Source organism: Chamaea fasciata, unplaced genomic scaffold (assembly GCF_029207755.1).
Source record: "Chamaea fasciata isolate MVZ Bird 193981 ecotype frontalis unplaced genomic scaffold, bChaFas1.0.hap1 SCAF_3, whole genome shotgun sequence".
In the NCBI taxonomy this organism is placed as follows: Eukaryota; Metazoa; Chordata; class Aves; order Passeriformes; family Sylviidae; genus Chamaea; species Chamaea fasciata.
The window spans coordinates 71,939,754-71,955,694 of NW_027094088.1; positions in this window are offsets into that span (position 1 = coordinate 71,939,754).

The following is a 15,941-nucleotide window of genomic DNA, read 5'->3' on the forward strand; positions in this document are numbered from 1 at the left end:
TTGTGTTTTCAAATCTTACTGTGTTAAGATGTCTTTCACAGTGTTTTGATGAGTCCACTCAATATAGGTTTTACAAAATTAATTACCAAATGAGAATACTTGTCACAACAAGATTAAAATACTTTTCATTAGATTCCCCTTCTGTTTGCTTCAGAGGCTTTTGGAGAACACTTGCTCTTCCTTTAAGTTCCAAATATATTCATCATGGGACATCACTTAACATATTTACTTTACTACAGTGCGTCGAGTTAAAGACTCAGAGGTAAAAAGGAAGTAACTTTAAGGTTGAAATTATACAGAAATAGAATAACTAGTAGTAAATAGATTAGTAGAGTAGTAGAGTAAAAAGTACTAAAACTTCATACTATCTTTTAGTCTCCCCAATGCCAATGTTTCACATTCAGGTTGATTGCCATATCAAAATATTTTTCACTAGCACCATAATACAGGCAGACACCTTTATTCAGTACAAGTGACACAGAAGATATTAAAAGCAATTTTTAAAAATTAATACAGCTCATCTCCTCTATGAAAAATATTCCAGTTTTATTTTAATCTAGTTCAAATTCTGTTGCCTGAATTACCTGAACAATTAAGAGTTTGGGAGAAAAAATATAAAAAAAATTCCCAAATAAACAGAAGGACAGTGGTCACTTCAAGATAATTTTGTCCAAGATGGATTGTCTATTACTAGTCACTGGCATTAGTGAGCTGGTGAGTCTTACACAAGTATACAAATGGATTGATATTATGGTAGTTATTTTGGGGGTCTATAAAATACAAGGTTCTCTGATGAGGATTGCAAATTGCCTTGCTAAAAAGAAAATTGGTTTAATGAGTTCTTAGTCATTAACAAGATTCCAGATAATGTTAGGGGAGGAATGATTTCCTATAATCTGTCAGAGAGAAACGGTAGTAGAGATACTGTCACAGAAGTGGTGGCAACTACTGAATCAAAGAATAAGATCAAGACTGACTTCTAAAAACATGAAAAAGGATTTTTTTTTTCAATGAAAAATAGAGAGACTCTGGTATATCACTCAGAATAGGAACTAAATTTAAAAAAACCCAGCATTTTTTTTCTTAAGGTGCTGTTTTATACAGAAGCAATATAAGGACATTAAAAGTGAGGTTTTGGCCAAAATGAGGAGTACCTATCTACAAAATCTATTAAAGAAGCTGGTGGGGATCTTTAGGAGGCTCTTTTTTGGTAGATTAATGAAAGGATGAAAAGTATTAGTTTTCAACAGCTTCCTCTGTTTTCAAAGAGAAAGGTAATAACTGTAAAAACGTGTAGCTAAGTAGTGGTGAAACTCCCTTGAAAAAGAAATATTAGCTCCACAATAATCACTAAGCATTTTGAAAATATTAATTATTTTTGAGCACTTGGTTCATATTTGAAATAAAATTTCTTTACTGGAAAAACAAAAGTTATTCCAGGAAAATTCCAAGGAGTACATCACAGATAATTTTCCTGGATAGGAGAGCATTATTTCAGAACTATCTTTGAGCAGAAATTGTTAAGTAAAAACTTGTGTCATGTCTATTAGTTGGTGTTTAAGAAGTTCTTTCTCTTCTAGCTTCAGAAAATATGTCTCCATAAAATTATTGTAGCTGGAACCCAGGTAATTTGAAAACTCAATTGTTTTAATATTTTATATATGCATACTTATGTTATAGAAAGAGTTTCTGTTTCGATAGGTATCTTCTATTGTCTCCACATGACACAATAAGGTACATGAGTCAAAATTCAAGGTTTCCAATACTGTTGGTAGTAAAATAATATCAGTCACTCTATGTCCTTGGAACAAAGATAGTATAGAATGTTTTACAGCACAGCGTACAGAATTGTAAGAGGTATTTAAGACAGTGATAATTGAATTAGTTCAGCAACAATACATCCTCTGTAACTTTTCAGAAGACCTCAAGACTTTATCAGAGGCAGAAAGTAGTTTCTGCGGTATAAATGTCTGAGCAAGTGACAGCCTTTTCTCCTAGTTTGCTTCAATTTTTTAGATTGTCATAGTATTGTCACTGTTTCTAAGATTTGGAAAAAACTCGTCCATAAGAAAATAGTAGGACTGTAATCCATCTACATTTTTTCTAAATAAAAATCTGGAACTATTGATTCCCATCTTTAACTATTTGTCTTGGTTGCTCTTTAGATATTTTAAGAATACAATGAATAAAAACCATCCCAGGGAACATCTTTGCTCATAAATACAAATAGCTGTATGTTACAAAAATTGTTCATGCCCCCGTTTTGAATATGAGAGAGCATTTTAATTTGAAATAACTTTTGTGAATTTGCCACTATCAATTTTTTTTGTAGACTACAATCTCCCTCAGGCAAAGAAGAGGAGACACTTTCCAACACCCATTAGTTTCTTCCATCTCTCCCTGGGAAACAAACAGGTCCAGCTGTTGAAATGTAGACCACTAGACCTGGCAAATTATTAAAGAGAAAAAGGAGAGAAGTGCAGAAGTGCTAATTATAAAAACCTATAAGCACACAGGGGAAAAAAATAAAAAGAAAGGACCTGATTTAAAAATCAAAACATTGGCACAAGATCATGGGAAAGTATCTGAACAAGTTCAATTAACTTGACACTGCATCTACCTTTCAAGGAATCAGGCTGGCAGTCATTTTAAAATAAAATTCCTAGCTGCTGACATCAAATATATATTTATCATATTTAATCACAGATCTTCATTTTCAGCTGAAGGAAATGTTCAATATCCATTTTCTCTGGGTAGAATGCTAAAGATTTTTTTTAATAGCTGAATATCCTTTTTTTTGTTTGTTTTGTTTTGGTTTTTTGTTTGTTTTTTTTTTAGAAAAAAAAGAGTGGGTTTACTTTCAGACAAAAAGGTTTGGATGTAGAACCTAGCTGAGGAGATAAATAGGAAAACCTGTAGAGAGTCATAGAACCAGATAAAAACCCTCATTACATCAAAGGACAACATTGAAATATATGAAGGAAGACACTCGACAGCTTTTTAGAGCTTTTCAATCACCATGAAGAAATTTCTTTTATTTTTATTTGATAGATTAACTTGAAGGGAAAATACATGGAAAGCATGATCAGATGGAATGCAAATAGGTGTTTTTTTTCTTAAATAGATGTCTTCTATTTTTTTTTTCTTACTTAATGTTTAAGGTACTTGAATGCATCCTGATGGGGACAACAACGATTTTGACAGGGATGGAAGGAATGTTCTGTGATGAGTGGCGACGGGTTTTTGGGTTTGTCTTGTTCAGAGACAGGGAGACTGGGAAACATTCTCATTGCTCTCTACAGCTTCCTGAGGAGGAGAAGCAGAGAGGGAGGTGCTGAGCTCTTCTCCTTGTTATCCAGTGGTAAGACACATGTAAGTGGTTCACACCTGCATCATTGGAAGTTCAGCCTGGACATTAGGAAGCATTTCTTTACCAAGAAGGTGGTCCTACACTGGAACAGACTTCCTAGAGAGGTAGTCAATGCCTCCAAACTGTCTGTGTTTAGGAGGTATTTGGCTAATGCCATTAAAAACACATTTATATTTTGGTCAACCCTGACCTGGTCAGGCAGCTGGGTGAGATTATTGCAGCTGGGTCATTGTGGGTCCTTTCCAATGGAATTATTCTGTTCTGTCTATTCTATTCTATTCTATTCTATTCTATTCTATTCTATTCTATTCTATTCTATTCTATTCTATTCTATTCTATTCTATTCTATTCTATTCCATTCCATTCCATTCCATTCCATTCCATTCCATTCCATTCCATTCCATTCCATTCCATTCCATTCTATTTTTAAAAAATATTAAGGAGAAAACACCCAAAATGAAACACCACCAGTTTAGCAATAATCTCATATGGAATCCCTGAAGTGAACAAGTTTTAAATTGCAGTAGTATTGCTTGTGTCAGTTTGATGTATGAGAAATAAATACACAGCAATCTCAAACTCAAAATTTCTTGATAGCTAGATATGTGTCAGGGAGCAGCAGAAATGGGGTTGTTTCAAGGGAGAAGGCAGCTTAGGATCCAGGGTGGCAGTACAGCCGGTGATGATGGCCTGAACCATGGTGTAGTGCTGCAGCACAAGCTGAGTGAAACCAAGCTGGTGATAGAGGACACCAAACACAGTACAGAAACCATCAGCCCAGGCAAGGAAGGTGAGAAGTTTGGTTCAGGTTATTCCACCCATCTCAACATGAGCAGGAAAGACATCTGAGCACAGGTATAACTACAACACAGCTCACACCAAGACTGGAGGCATTGAACTGAGTAGCAATAGTGCTCTTCACCCATGTGGAGAGAAAGGGAAGGAGTCCCAGGAGAAGGTGGCCAGGACCACTACAACTTAAAAAGATACTCAAGGCCCTAACACTACCTCAGTTAGTGTTCTCCTTTAATGATAAGAATGATAAAATGCTTTCTGTTGCTTGTACAATTTTCCTTTCTTGCAAATTTCTACCACAATAGAGAAATTCAATGTGTACAGTCATATTCTCAAATAAGAGCTGATCTTCCTCATCTGTTCAGTGCATTCCTGTCACATTCATTTGTGGTGTGTTTTAATAGCTTGATGGTAGAAACATTTTGTCAGAAAAGAATAAACTCAGAATCACCTTGAAAGCAAATTTTGAGTACCTACTTATCCCTCCACGCTAAGAACAGAACAAGTATATAGCCACTAAACTTTCTCTAATTCTATAACAGCAGGTATATCTCAAAGGTATTCTCTTTGTGTCAGAATATTTTGTTCTGACAAAATGAGGACAAGCACAGGTGAGATAATCTGAAAAAATAGGTTAACATCAGAAACTGAAAATAAATGCAATGTTTTTGTTTTTTTTTCATTAAAAAAAGTTTCTTGAGATTTATGTCTTTGGCATTGAGAGAATAATAAATAGGTATCTCTCCAGAAGATATAATCCATTGCTTAAAATTAAGAGCAAAATCTTTGTTCCAAGATGGGACAATTGAACTTCCTCCTGGAATTTAATGCAAAATGTAGAGATTTTTATTTAGTTTTTCTTCAGCATCTTCAATAATTTGCAACTGATAAAAGATTTCTATATGTATTCCTGACATATTGAGTGAGATATTTTCATCAGCCTACACTGCAAAGTATTTTTGGGGTAAAAAAACTTTGATCATTATAACCTTTTGCTTTCTCAGTTAGGTGGTTTTAAAAATACTACCACATTGCAATTGAAAATTTGAAGATTGCCTGATTCTCAGACAGGCTACAGCATTTTTCGGGTTTTGCTGTTTGGGTTTTTAGAAGAGAGGGTGTGGTTTGTTTTGGGTGGGGTTTTTTGTTTGTTGGTTGGTTTGTGTTTAGATTCTTTAGTTTGGTGTTTTTTTGGTTTTTTTTTTCTATTACAGGTACATGAAACCATGAGGCCTAATTCTTGTAGAAAGAAACAAATGTCTCTCAAAAACTAAAAGGCTACCTAAAGGAGTGTCCTGAATTACAGAAAATTTGTCCGTCCATTGAAACTATCAAATTGCTGATGAGTTTTCATCCTCCTGCTGAGATAAAAGTGATTTTTACTTCATATAACGCCTCAGATCCTGAGGGTGAGCCCATTCTCTCAGGAACATTTTCTTGGAAACAGTAGCAATACAGGAATTTCTAAACTTAGTTGTAGTACCCTATGAGCAGCAGGGGTGTCTGTTGCAACACCTGCTGTAAGAGGAGAAGTTTCTATCTAGCTCCTTGGCCACACACACAACAGGTGTGTATAGCTAAATTTTAACGTCCTCATTCTCTTCTCACCACTTAAAACATTCATAAGGCTCGTGCTTTGTTACCCAGAAATCTGGCATAATTGTCTGAACTACCACATAGCAATAACAAATTGCCATATATTCCAAAGTGCTGGCTATTTTTGAAGCAAATGCACAAATTGTCTTAAAGGTCCAGGGCAGGTAAGAGTAATGCTCCCTGGATTTATTTATTTTTATTTTTTTTTTTCTCACTATAAAATCCAAAGACAAATTTAATAGAAACTTTCACACCTGTATCAGCTGACTTCAGGAACTGAAGTGTGGACTGCAGACACAATCTATCCTTTGCCACATATTCTAGTCTCACAATTCTCATGCATCATAATCTCATGTTAACAAGGTACAACCCAGAGCCCTCACATATTTTTTTTTCCAATGGTCACCATAGAATATTCGTTCTCCTATTTAATTCTATTAATAAACAATCAGATGGATATGCAGATTAATTGCTGGGCTTCACAATCCTGATGTGTCTAAGACAGGGACTCCCTCTTACTACAGCAATTATTTCATGGCCAAGTAACCTGACCGTGAAAACATTTTCGCCAGAAAGCTATTAAGTCAAAACTTTTTCTGAAATCATTTTATGCTTCATTGGCTGTGGTTCAGCCTAGACATAATCAAACCAACTTTAAATGAATTCTCTCAGGCATAGACAGCAGTCTAATTTCATGAGCAGAGCAAGTTGCTCAAGCCACTAGAGAAATACAAATGCCTCTGCTGAAATACATGTTACCAGCACTAGACTAAACCTACTAACTGAAGTAAGCCGCTGAACACCACTCATTCAGCTGGAAATGGAGAGGACCTGATATCATTGTCAGTGCACCAGATCAGAAAAATAAAATTAATTGCTCATAGGTTGGGGGTTGTCATGCCAAATGTGAATTTTGATTAGGTTCTCTAAACTGCATGAGAATTACTGTAACTTAAAATTCTACTGAGAAAGCTTAGAAATTACTTGAGACACTGTGGATTTTTTTTGAAAAAGACTGGAATTGGTGGTCTAGTATCACTCTGACTGATCAGTGTAATGAAGTACAGATTATGTGACTGAGGATCCATATCTTACTGGTTAAAAATACTTTTTTTTTTTTTTTCTCTTCCGAAGTATAAGACTGCAGTCTAAAGCTCTTGCTTCAAGGAGATGTGTATTCTCATTCAGTGGTAAATGGGTGAAGAATCCCCATGCTTTTGCTTTTCTGGAAACATTAAATGTTAAAAAGAGAGGATCACTTCTATCCAGATTTTGATTAGTAAGGGAAAATATAACTACAGAGATAGTTATATTGCAAAAGTGACAGTCTAGGAATTGTCATGATGATGTGTTCTCTCAACTTTGACTGTGTTGTGAAAAAGAAGTGAAAAAGTACATTTTCAGAAGATTAAGTCAGAAATTATCGATATTCAAATGAATATTAAACCTGTTCTCACTGTGACATAGTTGTGTATGATCTCAGTATATTCAGACTGTATTTCCAAACTATATTATATCAACATCAAAGATTCTGGTACTAAATGATGCTACTGGTATCAATTGATGTATCAAGTTTGGTAATATGACATCTAATTAACTAAAGACCCTATTCCTAATTTTACTAAATAAAAAGCTTTTTCCTTTGGACTACATGCTTGCATATGTATGAAAGCTGACCATGGATCCAATGAATGGAATGTATGTTACTTTTGGTTTCACAGGATAGTATAGCTTTCATCTCCTTTGTTTTTGGAGGAAAAGAAAAAATGCTAGGGAAAAAATAAAAAAGAGCAAGCAAAGGAGAGAGTGTGTGTGAGAGAGATGACCTCGGAATTGAAAATGGCTCTTTAAAGCAAATCTCAGCAGGAGAACTGGTTCGGATTTCTGCATTCCATTAAGAAAAATAAATTAATTAGAGTCAACTATAAAATTTTATATGCTTTGGTTGCAAAATATTTATTTATATAATATTTTCTGGCATAAGTAAAAAAGTCTTGTGAGGAAAAAATGTTAATTTAAAGTATACCCAAATCAACATAATATAATTGGTGATCAGAAAACTGTGCACACTGAATTACACATACCAAGACAATCACCATTTCCCTGCTGAAAACTGGTCGTGAAATTTTGAGCAAGAGATATCATCCAAATGGACACAGTTCATTCTCTTAAGTTTTTTCCCACAATCCATTACTAAAAAACAATGCAGTTGTCAACAATGTGTGGCCTACTCCACTCTTTTCTACTTATTCTCCCAGAAGGAACAGCTTAACTCTCTGTAAGGGCATATGAGATATTGTTGCAGTTAGAGTAGATATAATCCAAACTTCTCCTGTAATCAGGACCATGCTGAGTGAGTATTTTGGTTTGAACCAAATAATCTCTCTCTTCTTAGGGAAAGAACCTGGAAATGAATTTTCTCTGTCTAAGCTGTTTCAATTTTTCCTAGGTGTATAGGTTCACACTTATATTTTTCTTCTATCACATAGATTTCATGCACAATTTTCCCTATCGTAATTATATATTTTTCTGCTGAAAGACACTATGGCGGGAAATTTCCAACCACTTCCATCTGCAGTACACCACTTAGTCTACTACTGATTGATTTTTACTCTGTTCTGCTTGAGAAGTCTGACTAGTTTAAGACTAAAGAATCTTGAGCAGAATATCTAAGTGATAATGCAAGCACGACATATAATGGATTCTGCGAACACCAGTAATAGTGGAGGTTAGTCCTGGACAGAAGCAGAGTTCTGCAAAAGAACATTAGCTGAGGCATGCTCTTCTTCAAAGGAGAAGGCACTGACTGGGATAGGATTATCCCACAACAGGTCTAGTACTATGTTATGCAAAACATGCTTTTGCATCAATAAGCTTGCGCATGTAAATATGTGCCTATAATATGACAGCAGTGTGCATTATTAAAAGGTAGACAGAATCCTCTTATTTTGTTTTTGTTCTGGGGTTAATTTGGGTTTGTTTTTTTTTTTAATATAATAGCTAATTTATATTTAATTTTCCTTTGATTTTTGTCATCTATGTACTTTTATTTGACCTGAAAAAAACTTTATACTACCAAATTTTTGAACAATCTTTCCTTATTTTGTGTCACTCATGTTAATCCTATGAAAAACACATTGGTTTTTACTGTCATGAGGAGTTTTTTGATAATTTGATTATTCTCTGTACATCCTTTTTTGATAGAAAATTGAACATGAACTTATGTGCACAAGTACCAAAATTAGATTCATGCAATTGACATAGTGAGAGCAGTTATGTCCTCATGGCTGTCATTTTAGACATCTCTGAAATCTCAAAAGATGTTCAGGTCTTTCACTGCTCTCCTGACATTATCTACACAAAGAACTGATTCTTTTAGTGTTGCATTTTTCCACTGTCTCGAATACTGAATCTATTTTGTTTTACTTAGCATATCCCACTCCTCTCACCAGAGTCAACCATCAAAATGCCAGTTAAATAAAACAATGCAATTTATCCTCACCTCTGACCAAAAACACTGTTGCCTTTGGTCACTTTAGCTTAAGCAATACATAAGTAGCTTTTAGCACCATCTAGCTAACTCCCAATGTAACATACTTCACCAAAGCTTCGTGATCTCTTTTGAAACACTTTCTACAGACCCCACTCGTCAGTTTTTTACCCCTCCATATGAAATTAATCTCATGCATAAAGGCAGAAAACTTTCTCTGATATGGCTGTAGGTTAATTTTACATGTGATAAATTAATAGAATGAGGAAAGCAATTTGGATGGACATTAGTAAGGGTGTCACACAGGCTTTGTTCTGTGCTGTAGGCACTCGTGCTGGGTGCTGCAATGTAGCCCTTGGAGCATTGGCAGTGCAGACTGTCACTTCTCTGCAGTTGCTATCAGTGTGACAGTCCCTTTAATACAAAATGTGTTCTCAGTTTTATTCTGATAGTTATGCAGTATGATAATTTTTTCAATGAAAATCATGGAAACTTAAAAAGCTGAAAAGATTTTATGATTAGTACTGCATGTCTTGTTTCTACCCTTCATATGTAAGTGAAATTGTATTTAAAGTGTTATCTACATGTCATAGCAAAAGAAAACAATAAGAGCAAAGAAATCTTCTTTTTAAGCAGTGAGTAGATCAGCAAGTATATTTTCTTCAAATATAACTGTGTTTCCCCTTCCCTTCCTTTCAAGTCACTCAAATATCACTGCCTTGAATTTCCTAAATAAATACACTGCCTTGAATTTCCTAAAAGATTTTGGTTTGACCCACTACATAAGAGACTGGCAACAATTTTCTGCTCCCAAGGTGAAAAACCACTGTATTTGCTGAAACTGACTTTCAACCTCCAAATCATCCTTTCATTTTGTGCTCCTCTACCATCAAGCAACATGCAACTGAAGCACTTGAATAGTAGCTTAAGGAGTAACAGAAAGATGATTGTGGTAAAATGAATGCTATTACCTAGCAGTAACAATTAGATTTCATATTTTCTCTGTGTTAATGTAGGATTTGTAATTTTCCAGTAATCCAGTTGGCATTGCATTATGAAAGGAATTTTGTGAACTCATCTCTTTTTTCTGTTGAATTAAATGATTAAAATACATTAAATAATAGAAAAAATAAATAGATGATACTACATTAATATAGCCAGATATTCTTCTTCTGTTCACCAGGATTCACACAGAAAAGTATGATTCAGAAAAAGGACAAAACTTAAAATATTAAACAATTCTAAAATTCAGTGGATTTTCAGCAGCAAAATTATTTATATACTTAAAAATGTAGGATTTTTTCAGTTATTATTTAAAACATTTTTAAGTATGTTTTAAATTATCTAATATTGCTTAAAACATTTCAACTTGCTTCTCTTGGAAAAAGTATAAAATCTAAATTCAGTTTTTTTGAGTTATTATAGTAGCTCACTTTGATGGGTATCTCAATTTTCAATAACACAGTTAAAGAGTCAAGATTAATGCAATTGATATTATTTTATTGTAATATACAAATTGACTTTTTTTTTCAGATTGTTAAGTTGCTCTCAAAGGAGTTGGATGAGATTTTTTTTGGGTTTTTTTAAGTATACATTTCTTTCCCAGTTTCACTTAGAGATATTTCACTATTTCACTTAGAGGCACAGCTCTACAATTACTGACTTCTATACCTTAAAAGCTGAATTAGGGCTGACATTCATTTCCAGAAATAAGGAATTTGTCCACGTTCAATAAGTTTAGTGCCGTGCCTTCCCCTAGAACACACCAAGCAGGCTTCACCCGCAAGGCATTAAATGCCACCACAGAGTACATCTCTAAGTTGCTTTGGATTGGTCAACCTAACATGGAGCAAAAACAATCTACTGTTTTATTTTTTGCTCCGTATCTACTTTTCCCATTACAGGGATCATTTTCTCCCAGTGGGAGAAATTCATTTCATAATTCAATTCATTACGATGCATTAACTAATTGTCTCCATTCTCTTGCAGTTAATTAAACTAAATTAAGTCAATTATACTTTTCTATCTCTGTCTTTTTTTTTTTTTTTTTTTTTTTTGCCTAATTTGAATTTGAGAAAGTGAACCTTAGCTGGAAAACAGAAAAGAGAAAGCAATCCCTGCAGGAAAACTGGAGACTCTAATATCACAGTGTGAAGACAGTTTAAAGTGGTGTAAAAGACTTTGGGTTTCATTTACTTATGATAAAGAACAGTGGCCAGTGTTACTTGTGGGGGTTCTTTTTGTTTAGTTGACTGTGTGGTTTTTCCTTCATAACATAGTAACATTTTTTCAAGAAATGGATACTGATGGTCACTTCATTTAAGAATTTTTATATAAGACAGCCATTGTATAAAGGTGTAGATAAATAGCACTCATTTTAGCAACTAAAATTTAGAAGTCAAATAATCACTGCATTGCTGTTGAAATGGGAAACAAACAAGCAAACAAAAAACAAACAAGTTTTTCATACATTTCTTAAGGAATGGTCTATATAAAATTTCCAGATTTGATTAGTTACTTGGAAATAATAAAAATAATCTTTAAGGTAATCATATTCCTCCACTGTCCCTTTTTATTTTTTTAATTACTTATTCTTTATTCTTCTTTTAGTTGGCTAATTTTTGCTGCCACTACATAGACATCAGAAAAGTAAATTCGGGAAGATGTTCATGACAATAAAATTGAAAGTTTCCAGAAGTAGTGCCACCCCAGTTAAAAAAAAGAGACTGTTTCTGATTTGTGGACTCCATTGAGAATGACAATGGAAAATTAAAAACCACTTTTCTTTAGTTTACTTTTCTTTCTTCTTTTCTAGCTATGGTTGTTCACACGAACATTTAAAAGAAGCAACACTTGGTTTTCTTCAGATTAGTCCAATTAGTCCGCAGATGGCCCGTGAATTCTGTGTTTATTTTCCCTCGGTACCAACGTACAGCAAGAGAAGACCAAAGACCTAGCAATATGAACATAAGAAGTGCTTTCTATTACACATTTGAATAAAATGCTCTCATTTTCAGCCCAGAGCAATTTGCAGTCTGTAGAATTCAATCTGGTCATGACACAGCTTCAGAATTTCACAGACATTTTAAATTTTCTGCTTTACTAACATTCTGCCACTTTTGCATTCCCTACAAAATGGAAACTCATCCTTCTCCGTCTTGAAGCTGTACCTTTTGGATGAGGCATGCTGATCACTAGCTAAAACATTTCTTATTCCTTTCACACTCTCCACTTGGAATCAGCTGTGAGAATGTACTTGTAAGGAAGATCACTGTCACTGAAGAGGCGATATGGGTAAGGGATTCCAGAATGCTGATCTAAGCAGGTCTCTCTTCTTTTTCACATTTTTTATGTTGTTTTGGCTTTAGTTTTTCTCCTAAAATAGAACTCCTTTCTTTATATGGCTGATACTTTATTTCATTTCTTCTGAAGGTGCCTTGCTACAAGAGTTATTACTTTATCATCTGTCTATATATCCATCTACATCTAGATCTGCATCAATATATATCTCAACCTCTAAGGATCTGTAGCTCCGTGCCATTATAATAATATCATTATATCATTATATAATAGCATCTTATCATAATATAATTATTTTCAGCATATTTCCAGACCTAAATTTCCAAAAGTGCTTTTAATCAAGTAAAAGAGTCTCAGAAACTTTAAAATTAATTCCCTTTTTTCACCATCCCTTTAATTTACCTAAGCTGATCTCATGAAACCTGGGACGTGAGAAATTTAATGACTAAGTTAATTAAGAAATACGTATTTGTTCCAATAAAATCTGCAAGATTTTTTTTTTTTAACATCATTTCCATTTTGGTCCTTATCCTGTTTCTTTCAGCTAAACTTCAAACTATACATCAATATCCAGAACATGTCAGGTAGCTGAGAAGGCATGAACTTGTATCCATAATAGGACAAAAAATGTACTTCACTCTTCTATCATACAAATATGACTACATTAAACACTAATCAAAGATTTCTACTTCTTTATTTAAGGAACTGATATTTGTCTGCTGCTGTATGTAGTAAAAAAAAGTCTACCTACTAACATTTTAAAGTTTCCTTCTGGTCTTTAAGGATGTTGTTCATGAATTAGAATATATCTTCAAGAGGGAACATAGGTGGTTCTGGCATATTTCTCTATCTTACCTCTTTGAGCACTTCATTACTCTTTTGTATATGAGATACCCTGTCACGAAAAACTCCAGAGTTTATCCTACATTTGCTCAAAACAGCAATAACTGACCAGTCTCATTACTGATTCTAACACAGATGTTCCTGTGCTGGAGAGAGTGAGCTAAAATCAAACGACTGTGAGACTAACTTGTTTTTATCAAAGTACACAGTATGTTACAGTAGCTGGGTTACTAGCTGGTGTGTCAAGATAAGGTTATTCCCTGGAATAAGATAGCTGCTCTGATCTTAAAACATTGATTTGAATAAGAAATGTAGCATTTCTCATTCAGTGGTATTGTGTATTGAAACCTTCTGAAAGGCAGTAGCACTCTGTGAAAAAATAATAGCTCCAGGCTGTCTTTGCCTCTGCATCTGGGACTCCTTCTGACTGTATTTTTAAAATTTTACTTTACATAGAGATCTGGAATAACCCCTTATTCAGGGAGAAGGCTCCTCTGTAGATGTACTCTGAGTTCCAGTACTCCAAAAGATATGTTCAATTTGTAAAATACATCAAACAGCACACAAGTTTACCAGGGATGTTGTTTGTAAAAGCAAGCTGCAAACAAATTATAGTCCCACAGGATACCTGATTCCATCCAGGTCCTAATATTTATTTTCCTCTTTTTTAAACGAATACAGATGAAAAGTTCAAACCTCAAGTGTCTTATTTTCTATAAGATTGTTCTACTTCTCAGAGAAAAGAAATGTGACTAAAGAGATGGGAAAATCTGAAAATAATCTTGGTTTTAGCCATGACTACATCATAATTTCAGAGATATGATGGTTTTTGAGGAAAGTAAAATTAGAGAGTATACAGATAAATGAATAGGAGTAATTATTTGCTGACCTTGCTAGACTAATAATATAGATTACCAGAAACTTCATAAATAACAGTTTTAGTGATGACATGGATATGAAATTCTCATTAACATGTAAGAATCTCAAATAATTTGCAAAACAAAAATAAAGCTCTTGGTTTATATGCTTTATTTTATGAGTATTTTACTTCTTGTTTTCTATGTACTTCTGAATATAAGTCAGACAAATAACTTTCCTTGAGCAATATTTGACATAGAAGGTATCACCTTGCAAAGAATATCTTTGACTGCTCCATAGAATCCATTTTTGAATTTTTCACTCTCTGGTAAAACTCTTGAGGCTTATTCCTTTCCCCAGAACCTGTAATCTTCTCCCCAAAATTCATATAATTAAAAAGTGTATGTGTGTGGTGAAGCTTTTATGATCAAGTTCCTTTTACAGTTCACTGCCCTGTGAAGAACGTCTATGAATTTCCTGAATGAAGTCAACATGAAATTTTATTTTTCATTTTCCTCTTTCTTTTTTCCTCTTTTTTTCCTAACTTTTTCTTTTCTCTCTCTCTCTCTCTCTCTCTCTCTTTTTTTTTTTTGTTTATTGTTCTTCTTTCTATTTTCATCTTTTTATTTTCTTTTTAGAAAAACAATTTAAAAAAATACAGATGTTTTTCTGGAAACCAGAGAAGTAAGCAATAGATCAAAATTTTATTGGACCGTCTGCTTTAGTCAGAAATTTATTTCTTATATATCTTGATCTAAGATAAAAATAGGTTATTCCAGTGATTTTATATTGTTGCGTTTTTCATCTAATAAGGACATGGGCAGAGGGGAATAATAGCCTAATATTTAGCAAAATAACTAAATTAAAATAAGAATAAAAATGTAGACTGTTATAAAAATAGAAAAGTCTGTGATTGCAAAGTTCAAAGTATATTATGTAAAGTTAAGAAACTAAAAAAGGTAGTGGTTGCAATGACGTAAATATATAAACAATTTGAAATAGCTCAGTTTCAGAAAGAAACTTCATTTAATAATCTTAATGTTTTTCAATGTTTTCTTTTGGGATTTTTGTTTGTTTGTTTGTTTTTTGTTTTTTCCTGAGGAAGGGGACTGGAGGGTAGACCTGATTGAAAAATGTTACAAATTCAAATATTAAGGGGAAAAAGAAACCCACAACAAAACAAAACAAACAAGAAACCCTGCAAAAAACCAACCCCCCCCCCCCCCCCAAAGCCCAATACCAACAAACCACAAATATTATTTATTTCTTATTTCTGTATATTCAAAAAATATGGAAGGCTTGCAGGTCTTTAGTTCAACATTACAAATTACTGAAACATGAATCACATTTCTAAACACTATATACCTGTAAAGAAAACATCGGTGAAACCAGACAATGGACTGTTTCATCCATCATTCTTGACACCGCAGTTGAAATGTCCTTGGAGAGTAGTAAACACCCTTTTTGATCATTGTGAAGTTTTTATACTGCACCATGACCAAATCACATAATGAACTGCATGCTAAAGCATAGGCTCAGCTGTTTATTTACCTCTGTCTCAAAACTGCAAATAGACTTCTGCTTCAGTGTTTTCTGAGAGATCCTGGATGGAGATACTGTCAGAGCAACCATGTCCAGGAACGAAAATACTGAGTTCTGGTTCCTGGTTTTGTTAATAAAGAAAAACTA